Source organism: Salvelinus sp. IW2-2015, linkage group LG20, assembly GCF_002910315.2.
Source record: "Salvelinus sp. IW2-2015 linkage group LG20, ASM291031v2, whole genome shotgun sequence".
Lineage (NCBI taxonomy): Eukaryota > Metazoa > Chordata > Actinopteri > Salmoniformes > Salmonidae > Salvelinus > Salvelinus sp. IW2-2015.
This window is the reverse complement of record NC_036860.1, coordinates 7,100,683-7,112,884: the sequence shown is the minus strand read 5'-3', so window position 1 is coordinate 7,112,884 and position 12,202 is coordinate 7,100,683. Positions and strand designations below refer to the sequence as shown.

At 43.8% G+C, this 12,202-nt stretch overlaps 1 pseudogene; it reads right to left on the bottom strand.

The window, feature by feature from the left end:
• Positions 1-9,640, bottom strand: part of LOC111982103 (gap junction gamma-1 protein-like) — a 46,510-nt pseudogene extending 36,870 nt beyond the window's left edge.
• Positions 9,641-12,202: the final 2,562 nt, after the last annotated feature.

Here is a 12,202-nt window from a genome sequence, read left to right as displayed (position 1 = left end):
TCCTCCATTTATAGCCAATTTGTCTTACTGTGGACTGATGAACATCAAGGCTTTTAGAGATACTTTTGTAACCCTTTCCAGCTTTATGCAAGTCAACAATTCTTCACCTTAGGTCTTTTGAGATCCCTTTTGTTCGAAGGCATGGTTCACACCAGGCAATGCTTCTTGTGAATAGCAAACTCACATTTTGTGAGTGTTTATTATAGGGCAGGGCAGCTCTAACCAATATCTCCAATCTCATCTCATTGATTGGACAGGTTAGCTGACTCCAATTAGCTTTGGAGAAGTCATTAGTCTAGGGGTTGACATGCTTTTCCCAACCTACACTGTGAATGTTTAAATGATATATTCAATATAGACAAGAAAAATACAATAATTTGTGTGTTATTAGTTTAAGCACACTTTGTTTGTCTATTGTTGTGACTTAGATGAAGATCAGATCAAATTTGATGACCAATTTATGCAGAAATACAGGTAATTCCAAAGGGTTCACATACTTTTTCAACCTGCCTCTGTGCGTAGCTGATGGCTGTGTCTGTTTGTTTGTTTGTTCCATCATCTGTTTAGATGAAAGGTCATTATCTGACAGGAGCCTGACAACTGATTGACAGCTGATTTGAAGAGAATAGGTCAATGAGTGATAAAGAGATGCCTAGATTCGGGCAATGTTACTGTGACAGCCTTAAATGTAACCCATAGCTAAGACCCTTCAAATTGACCTCCCCTTCTCTCTCTGCCTCAACTCAGATCATGGMGTAGCCTTCCATAAGTAGTTGGTGCTGACTCCTTAGAGTTTGAAGAGGAGAGAAAGGGATTTATGCAGAAGAGTRACTWARCCAGACAAGTTGAGCGAAAGGACAGAAGTGGAYAGAAGAGTYGTGTCGAAACAGMCAGCTTCAGTCAGCTRTTCTAGCACACTCTACTGGTGTTTTWCAGTCATTCAGAAAGYCCTAAACGTATTTTAGTTCTTATTGGTCAAGGTCACGCTACTCGTCCYYCTGCATGAGGTCACATACCKTTGCAGTTTGGATGTTATATTGTGCATGCAGCTTAACATAAGTGCCAAGAGATCTTTATGTCTTGTGGGTTTGGAGCCAAGTAGCGTCTGTTGTAAATAATTGTATTGTGTTGAACTTGTTAGTTAGCTCGCGCTCCCATTAGCGTTWGTGCTAGCATTAGCATTTRTATTCAGAATGCATTAGGATTTWGCATGCTTATTAGCGWTTAGCCGTTTGTTAGCATTTCTCATGCATGGTGCCAGGCTATATTATTTGTGTATATTGCTCATGCTATAATTAAGCAATAAGSCCAGAGAGGGTGTGGTATATGGCCAATATACTATGGCTAATGGCTATTATTTTGCACGGCGCAACACAGAGTACCTGGATACAGCCCTTAGCCGTGGTATATTGMCCATATACCACAACCCCCCGAGGTGCCTTTTTGCTATTATAAACGGGTTACCAACGTAATTAGACCAGTAAATAGTAATTMTGTGTCATACCTGTGGTACACAGTCTGATATACCACGGATTTCAGCCAATCAGCACYCAGGGCTTGAACCAACCGGTTTATAATCTGGGCTATATYCTGTAGACATTTCTACATTGCTGTATTTCCTATATATTTGTTTATATACAGGACCTCTAGCTTATGGAGCCTGTTTACTAGTTCATTTATGGTAGGCCTTATTACAGTGTCGTACACTAGCTTGTACTTTCATGTCATGCATGTCATATCAGTGCTACAGCCTACATTTATTTATCCTTTCTTTTCAGAACCACAATCATTCTCAGACACAATTAATGTCCGTTCTCACTGGATGGGATTCTCAATTATCTGAACCAAGAGTGGTCAGATGTGTGTGATGTGTGTATGAATGTGGACATCTCCTTCCATTAAACTCCCCTTAACCTGGACATCCGCCTCATCCTTGTTCTTTAGGCTGGTAGCGGTTGTTTCCGGCCTTAAGCCAGCACCTAAGGTTTCTTCTTACATTCACGGTCCTTCGATCGTCTACAACCATACCCATATCTTTCGAGTATAACAGAGTCATTTYCTAACGGACACACCACACCACAGCGAGTCAGACCAGTAAAATATGCATGCTTACAAAGCTTATGGCATATCAGCATATAGATGTAACCTATTTCAGGGAGAAGAGTTGTGGAGAACGTCAGTTTGGTGATTCGTCTGGGATCTGATCGCAGTATAAATGGAGAAATCCCTCTTGAATATTTCAGCCCATTGGAGACAATGTCTATATCATCWAGGAGATCTATCCACCGGTCTGCCTATCCACGATATGGAGTTGGGATGGGCAGCTACGTGACCAAAGACAGTGGGATGTCTCAGAAAAAGAACCCTTACTGCACATGTAGCAGTGGCTAAAAATAACCCTGTACCAGCTTGTCTCTCTCTACCATTTTGGTMATGTGTACTGCAGACCCTTAAAGATGCTCAATTGACCGAAAGGATTCTCTTGGACAACTCAGAGTTGCAAGACCCTTGGTTTCAGACTAGACATATTCACATCTATTCGTTAAAAGATCATTAYGTCAGATTTGACATCGCTTATCATATTCATTCATGTCAAGTCTAAAACATTTGTGTCAGCAAAGAAGCAAATCAAATGTCTCCCTCTCTCTGTGCCTTTCCTTCCCTCTCTGTGTAGCTGTGTCTGGCTGCCGGGGAGTAACAGGTYSTCWCTGCTGCGGTGGCCCCTGAGCTTGGCTGTTGTGCTCAGCTCTCCTCTCCTGCTGACGAGGACAGAGAGAGACAGAGCCCATGCAGCCACGTCTGGCCCAGCTAAGCCAATGGGGCATGAGCAGTGAACGCTGCTGGACAAATCCGTGCGTGCTTCGCCGTGCACAGCACTGTGACACAGATCCCCTACTGGATTCTTATAGACGACCACCTCAGTTTCTGCGCCCTGCAGATGACCCTTGCGAGTGTGCTGATATTGCGTGTGTGTGTGTGTGTGTGTGTGTGAGTGAAAGGGCTTTCTCTGTGTGTTCCACCGCAGCGGAGACAACCTGCTGATAATTTGTGTTTCACCTTAGTATCATACTGTGTGTGTGTGTGTGTGTGTGTGTGTGTTAGTCTAGAGCTGCTTATTAGCCACAGAGCTTAGAACTCAGGCAGGCGAAGAAAGGCTTTGGTTTAAGGAGCCAAGATACAGTATCTCAATATAATATGATTCAAGCGGCACTGAGTACGTGATTATGTTTAAACAGTGCAACTGTGCATCCTCCGTCCTGACTATTTTTCACCCTAGCAACAGCTGCACCTCACAMGCAAACGTCCACGTACATACACCCACACACGGCACAYATAGATCTCAGTTTCATTGAGTRAATGACCAGCGTCTCTGTGTTTAAAGTACATTCCTTCCTACTGTGTGTAGTGCAGCCAGCTTTGCGGCTCCACCCCTTTAGTGACTTGCGGGCAGTAGGCATGAGACCCGTCGCCACGCATTGCGGGCCGTGCCGTCTCCACCACGCTTGTACGTAAATGCATCATGGCACCCTGACTCATGAGTCTGAGAAATCTGTGTGAATATGTATGTCAGAGCGTAACGTCTCTGTGTGTATGAGCAGTGTGTGAATCTGTGTGTGTCTGAGCCTGTGTGTGTGTCTGCGAGAGAGAGAGGGAGAGAGAGAGAGAGAGAGAGAGAGAGAGAGAGAGAGAGAGAGAGAGAGAGAGAGAGAGAGACAGAGAGAGAGAGACAGAGAGAGAGAGAGAGAGACGACGCTGTGTGTGTGTACACGAGGCACATGTGTCTGAGCGGATCCCCGTGCTCAGCAGTGACTTTCCCAGTGGGAAGGAGTCTCATGGCTGTATGCATTTTGCTGTGCTGCTCACCTCCCCTCAGGAGCACACACTGAGGTAAACCAGACCTCACAGTCTGTACACACACACACACACACACACACACACACACACACACTTTCCTTTGCATTACAGACCTTTATAACACTGATATAAAGTTTCTGATGTCTGGTCTGACGAACATTCATGGCTCTCTATAAGCCTGTCTACAAGTCTTCAATATCTGAGGGGCGCAAGAAAATGAACAAAATGACACAGTAGACTTTTTCCCCCGAAACATTACCCTGATAAGTATGGGTGTATCGTGAATCATGACGATATGGATTCTCTTCGTTAAGAAAATGACCAATTTCTCTTGCTTAACAAAATGAAAGACTCATCGTTACACGTGGAATGTYAACTACAGACATTTGTGTTTTAAGGAGGGCAGGGGTGACTGCAGGGGACATTCTCCTCAGACTGACGTCAAGTCATCATGAGTCATGAGGACAAGGACACGATCCCTCCCCRCTGCTCACTGAAGTTTTGTTGGAATGTTTGGAAGGGTTGGGATGAAGCAGAAKTCAAATTTCAGTTGGACCTTTTGTGTTCGATTGCCAAATATAGTGATGCTAATCTTGTGTTTTGGACTACAGACGCCSCACCACGTTTCTGTGTCAGTGTTAAGAAGAAGCAAGAACAAAGAACGTGTGTAGTTGCAGTGCACACTCATTAATCTTACACATTAATTAGGAGAAAAAAAGAAGCATTTTTAGTTAAGAGCAATTAAAGAAAACCAGCAAGGACAAAGTCTTCAAAGTAATTGATCTTTCTCAAGAAAGCAACTTTCATTTAACACACCCATCTCCCCACACACATTTAGAAATCCTCTACACGCTTCCTCACATACAGCATGACCTTTCGTCAGTGGATAGAGGAATGCTTTGTGTCACAAAACGGTGGTCAAGTGTTCAATGAATTGTCCCAATATCTTACTGAAATTGCAACTGTTCTAAGAGACTGGCCAAATTCCTAATCCCGAGCAAACCGTTTCACAAAACCTGCTCAATCCACAACCCATAGCCAAGATGTTCTACAAGAGCAGCCCAATCATCATTCCAGAACTGTTCCACAACATAAACCACATTAAAACCCAGAGACATACAGCCTCCCCCCCAAAATAACATATGCTCTTCTAATTTTGCCATAACTACATACCAGACCAAAACTGTCAGTTACACACAACAAACCCAATTTACAACAACCATTTACACTATTCGATAAAACAGGCCCCTTCATTCTACTTTAAGATTATTCTCCGTTTTTGACAAGTCTAAAAGCACTAGCCAAGAGGAAAACGGAGGGAATCTAAAGCATTTGCATTTCAGACCCAAAGCCTCAGTCTTCTCTGTCTGTGTGCTGTGCGACCAGGGTTAAATCCGAGGTGTGTTTACGTCCGCTAAACTCGATGTACACATAATGCCTAGGCATTTCAGCTCTTGTCCCATGCAGCTAGAAAATTGGACGGAGAGTGAGGAACYCTCGACAATGACATTCACTATTTAAAGAAGGAGAATGTCAAATCCTTTTCTGAAAGAGCACACTACATTTTCAGGACATCTTTTGCAAGACACAGTCCGTCGGCATACACCATTATTCAGACGTAGACCATTTTTAGGTCCATGATTAGCCTACTATTTTACAACAGCTATGATTTATTTTACATTCTACACTATTACTCAAGGGGAGATGAATCTCTCTCTTCTAGCACCTAGCAGACTCTAATATCCATTATTTACTCCATTCGTTTATCCATTATTTGTATTCTCTACACCTATAAGTCTGGCCCAGTGGTTTCCCCCAACAGATGATTCAACAGAGAGCAATTTGTGTGTTTTGAATGAAAACAGGAGAAGAGCACATCAGTCATGATAATAAAGAACTGATGGGGGGATGGTGTTCATTTGTCTGCTGCCACACAGAATCTGCTACTCATCCCTCTCTCAGCACTGGGGCCAGGGAGGCTGGTCTCCCTGCTGACCCCCCTCCTCCCTGCAGTGGCCGGGTCTCCCACCCACTCTCCAGGGACTAAAATGAGAGCTCAGGATTAAGGGGGCTGGTCCGGGGTTTGTTGGAGGGGGGGTGGGGCAGAGATAAACTGCCTAAAAAATGTGTGTACCACAGTCCCATGGTGGAAATGAAGAGAAATGCCAAACCACACCTTGTAAATGTAAAAGCAGAGAGGAGAACAGGAAGGTATTGGGAAAACAGGGAAAATGAGGGGATGACAATGGTCATCCCAATTTCACCAAAGGGGAGACACAGAATAAATACATGTCACCTGTATTTAACACAAACCAATACGTAGGATTCATGACTAGAGCTTTTCTGTTGGTGCTGGGCTATGTAAAATGGATCTACATTTTGTAGACAGACATTGTATTGTGTTTCTGCAGCTTGGTGCAAAGTCACTGTAACACGTTGAAGTCAATCCCAATCTGTCAGTGTCAGATACTACACAGAAACCGGATGTATACTGAATCAAAATATAAAACGTAACATGTAAATATTTCAAAGATTTTACAGAGTTATAGTTCATATAAGGAAATCAGTCAATTGAAATAAATTATTTAGGTCCTAATCTATGGATTTCACATGACTGGGAATACAGATATGCATCTGTTGGTCACAGAGACAGTACCTTTAAAAAAAGTAGGGGTGTGGATCATTAAACCAGTCAGTATCTGGTGTGACTAGCATTTGCCTCATGCAGTGCAACACATCTCCTTCGCATAGAATTGATCAGGSAGTTGATTGTGGTTGGTGGAATGTTGTCCCACTCTTCAATGACTGTGTGAACTTGCTGGATATTGGCGGGAACTGGAAAGCGCTGTCGTACACGTCGATCCAGGGCATCTCAAACATGCTTAATGGGTGACATGTCTGGTGAGTATGCAGGCCATGGAAGAATTGGAAAATGTTCAGCTTCCAGGTATTGTGTACAAATCCTTGCGACAAAAGGCTGTGCATTATCATGCTGAAACATGAAGTGATGGCGGCGGACGAATGGCACGACAATGGGCATCAGGATCTCGTTTGTGCATTCAAATTGCCATCGATAAAATGCAACTGTGTTCATTGTCCGTAGCTTGTGGCACTCTGTTCAGAAGGTTGTCATCAGCAAACCTCTCACCTCCACACAACGCCATACACGTGGTCTGCGGTTATGAGGCCGGTTGGACGTACTGCCAAATTCTATAAAACAACATTGGAGGTGGTAGAGAAATGGTAGAGAAATTAACATTCAATTACCTACAGCTTTGGTGGACATTCCTGAAGTCGGCAAGCCAATTGCACGCTCCCTCAAAACTTGATACATCTGTGGCATTGTGTTGTGTGACAAAACTGCACATKTTAGAGTTGCCTTTTATTGTTCCCAGCACAAGGTGCACCTGTGTAATGACCATGCCGTTTTTTCAGCTTCTTGATATGCCACACCTGTCAGGTGGATGGATTATCTTGGCAAAGGAGAAATGCTCATCAAYAGTTGGACAACATTAACAGGGACAACATTTTAGAGAAATAAGCTTTTTGTTTGTATGTAACATTTCTGGGATCTTTCAATTTCAGCTCATGAAACATGGGACAAATACTTTACATGCTGAGTTTATATTTTTGTTCAGTGTATATTTAATGTGCATACGGGATAATGGAACAGGAACTCATTACAGCAACATAAGAATGGAATATCCAGGCTATGTTTGGGGTTAACCATACCATGATGGGAGTGCCTCTGACTGAACCAGTTACAGATAAATTAAATATATCCAGGGAGAGGGAAGTTGGTCAAAATTAATACTTGCATGGATTAGAGAATCAGGTGGTTAATAAAGCATCACCCACAGAATGGAGAGAGACGGAATAGGTGGCTATGGGGAGGAGGGCCATTTCTGAAAATCACGGTATACCATTCTTCCACTGTCTACGACTCACTCTTTTGCTCCTTTAATAAAAATAATAATCATAATCATTTAATTGTTATATAATACTAATGTCATAAAAGTAAAAGATAAATCATGGCTAATGTTACCATATTCGCAAGAGACAAAAACACATAAGATATGCCTAAAAACAAATAAAAAGGATCTGTATATCTTGACAACTACATTTCCCTTGTGTATTGTCTTATTGTGCAAAGGTGCATAGTAGTAAACACTAAACACTATGAACAGTAGCTAACGCTCCAGAGCCTATTGTCTCCAACTCATTGACTGTGGTTACGGAACGTTTGTTAATCCCATTAATCGAGCGCACTGCACATGATCGTTAATTAATCTATGAGCAACCAAGCACTAGTTCCGAAAAGCTACATACATTTAAATGAATGCATACTAAAAAAAGATAATCATCATCAACATGACAAGTRTCAATATTCTGTAACAAAGGATAGKCTAATGAAGCGCTTATTGACATGCAAACCRAATACACTTATTTGAAATAACCATACAATTAACCATAGACTATTCATTTGMGATTGGCAAACGGATTGCACTCACAAAATAGATTAACGTCGCGCAATTTAGCCGCGACAATCTAATCCGCCTCTCCAACCACATGTGCATGCAGGTGTGGTCGGTTGAGAGTTGCCCTCCTGGTGATACTAAGGTACAGTAGGCCTGTAGGCAACATAACAGTGAAACAGGCAATGCAAAATGTATATCACAAATTACGAAAAAACAGACTATGCAAAAATGTTGTTGCAAAGGCGCATTGGTTACCCAAGGCTAACCAAAACGCAATACGGAACACAGCCTCATGCAGACAATGAATAGGCAAATAAAGAGCAGTATCATTATTGTATAGGGTAGAAATTCTTACCGCTATGCGAGTCTGTGAAGATGCTTTAAAATTGATGCGGTGTTCCCGTGAAATTGGTTGTCGGTTTAACACACAGTCCAAACTTAAATTTTTGTCGGTGTCGATATGGTTGGCTCCAATTCTGAAGAGAACTTGAAGAGTATCTCATCGCATCAGGGAAAGCTTGTGCATTATTTGTCCATGTTCCTATGATAACTATTATTATATCATGATACAAGTATGTCGATTAAAGCAAAGTTCTCTGCTGCGTAAAATGCATGCCAAATCCCAATGAGCGCATTCCTGAACAGTCTACTGTCTTCTCATTTCGGTAGCCTATGAGGGAAAGTGGGATACATAGTCAGTTGTCCAACTGAACGTATTCAACTGAAATGTGTCTTCCGCATTTAACCCAACCCCTCTGAATCAGAGAGGTGCGGGGGACTTYCTTAATCGATATCCACGTCTTCGGCGCCCGGGGAACAGTGGGTTAACTGCCTTGCTCAGGGGCAGAACGACAGATTTYTACCTTGTCAGCTCGGGGATTCGATCCAGCAACCTTTYGGTTACTGGCCAAACGCTCTAGTAGGGTGCATGCGCCACTTGTCGGGTCTAAAGGCTTCTTTGCATATGGAACCGTGGCATCAGCTTCTCAGACAAATTATTTTGTTCATGTCAGTCGCTGAATTGGGTTGCCACAATTCAACATTTCTAACAAAGCCATGAATCGCTCACATCTTATTGTTCCTTCTTGGGTCGCTTCATCGTCGGAAAACCAGAGAGTTGATGTCTTGTGCAAGTGACTTCAACTGGTCTAATCCACCTCAATCCGACAGTGACTTCTCCTCTCGTATTTATTATGGCAGGCGAGCGTTTGTTAACCATTTGGCATGACATAGTCGCTGGCTAGACTTCGAGCTGACACGTTTTGGTTGAAGATACGATGGACACGGGAGAGTGACAGCTCGATTTKCTGTCAGAAGCGCAGTGATGTCGATGTGATGCGAAAGGACAGTGGGATGTTGCGAATCTTTGACAGTGCGCGTGCCCGTCAGGTTACACATTTGGATTTTGGTGACACAACTCATCATAAACATCACCGCACGTTGAGGAGCCAATTCCTTTGCATTAGCAAACAACTATTTAAATATATGAGCTATATCTAGGGGGAGGGAACATTTCAATGGAACAAATTAAATTGTGTAAAAGTTAGTTACCTTACCTTGAACTGTCTGCAGAATTAGATGTGCAAATATTGTGATTATTGTGATAACCTAATTTTGTAGGCTATTTCTTCTCCAAATGAACTGTTAAAATGTTAGAGTAACCCAATCCCCATCTAATTCCCTATTAACTCACAAGCCCATAGAATGTTGACTTTGCCTCAACGGMCAATTCAAAATCGAATTGACTGTACTTACCCTAAAAATGCCTGATGTAAGATTTGCGTTTCTTATGAAAGGAGCTGTTGCGCTGACAACCCGTTTTCTACTTCTTCCATCACAGAGAAGCGCGCGAAAAGACACGGAAAGTTCCAACGGTAGAACAATGTAGGTCCTTTTAGACATAACCTTGGGGCAATGAAATGGAGAGTGACAACGGAACCGGGTTCCCGCTGTGACCAGTGGCAGTCCCTCATCCTCTCTCCATAGTGATAGCGCCTGTCAAATCAGGATAGGCTTGACAGGATTGGCTGGGTCTGGGCTCTGCCTGTGAGGGCGCCCAGAGAAGAGGCTGATGCCAGGTTTACACTCGTTCTTTCTGTTCAGTTGCTGCTGCTCAACACCAAGAGCCCGAGGAGAGAGGAAAGTTGGGATCCCAATACAACTTTGATGACTTCACTGGTTGGATGACCCATAATGCAGAGTGTAATTGACAGTCTCCACCACCAGGCCCAAGACAACAGTGTCCCAAGGGGAAGATTAAGTTCCAAAAGAGTCCCTTCCATATCATGATAAGTCCCGTGTGGCTCAGTTGGTAGAGCATGGCGCTTGCAACGCCAGGGTTGTGGGTTCATTCCCCACGGGGGGACCAGGATGAATATGTATGAACTTTCCAATTTGTAAGTCGCTCTGGATAAGAGCGTCTGCTAAATGACGTAAATGTAAATGATCCCATGGAGTCAAATCTTCCATTCTTGATTCACTGGAAATAACGTTAACATTCTCACTCCTGCTCCATACTGGAAAGGAACATAGCCACTCCATCCATCCATGCCATTCCCTAACTAACTGCTCAGTACTGAGAAATCTGTCRTTCTGCCTCTGAACAAGGCAGTTGACCCACTGTTCCTAGGCCGTCAACGGACTTGCCTAGTTAAATAAAGGTAAAATGTAAAAAATTACATGGGGTCTGGTCTTGATCTGCCTTTGTGTGAAGCCTCAAGCCAGGGAACACATGGCTAATTGAAACCAGGCTATTTAAGTTTGAGGCCCTAATTCTTCAATGTGGGTCCAATGTACTCCACCCCGTCTGTCTCGCTTTTTCTGGCAGGCATGTGTCTGCGCAGCCATCCCCAGCCCGACTCTCCCTGCCTAGCTGCTTGTGTTCTGCAGTGTGGCCTGACCTCCACAGATCCTGTGATCTCTCATCATCGGAGGATGATGATTCAGTGTTTTGGGTCCTTCAGGTGCCCTAGGGGTGAGAGAGTCACACAGTCATGCGTTTTTCTCTTTCCCTTTGTTCGTTCAGTATTCCCGACCTTGCCGGACCAACACTTGTCACGGACCGGCCAGCCAGGCAACAATGGCGCCCCCCTGTGTCTCTAGGACATGTGTGACTATTCAGGGAGGGAAGGATGGAGGGGAGGTCAGGGCAGCCACAAACCCTCCTCCCCATTAAAGGATTAGGAAATAACCTCTAYGTATACATACAGCTCTGTCRTCAAGCCACCTACTGTCTACCAGTGTCTAGCCATCTGCTGATAAAGGGAGACATATATTTAGCATTTAGCCACCAGTCTCTGCTCAGTCTATGGGTAATGTGGTTGGTAGCGCTAACAAACTAATGTAAATAATGATATATTATTACATTTCTTATCACAGTAGACAATATGTTTTCTGCTGGGGTGGTGGAATGTATGTGACTGCTTGTGATGTAGAGGAGAGGTGAGACTGAAAGAGAGAGGGAGGCAGATGACAGAACCAGAGGTGTAGGAGAAGATAGACCGAGAGCGAGGAGATGAAAAGAGGGGGGAAATCGAGCAGATGAAAAGGAGGATGAAAAGAAACAGATGAGAGAAGAGAGKGAAGGGAAGGCCTTGCTGGGGAGGGTGCCCTCAGCCAGGCCATAGCAGAGAGCGGTCTCTAGTGTCTCTCGTCTATATTTAGCAGCAGTCCACAGATTGCAGCGAGCGCTCAGGGGACGTGCATTCAGACCGGCAGGAACCGCTGCCATCCGTCCCACTGCCCAGGGCCATGCACGATCACAACTCACGCCAGCCAGCACGGGGTAGRGAGAGAGATAGGACCACTGCAGAGGGTTAAAAGACACATTCACACACTGTACAGTACATACCAGCAGTGTGGGAGAGTGA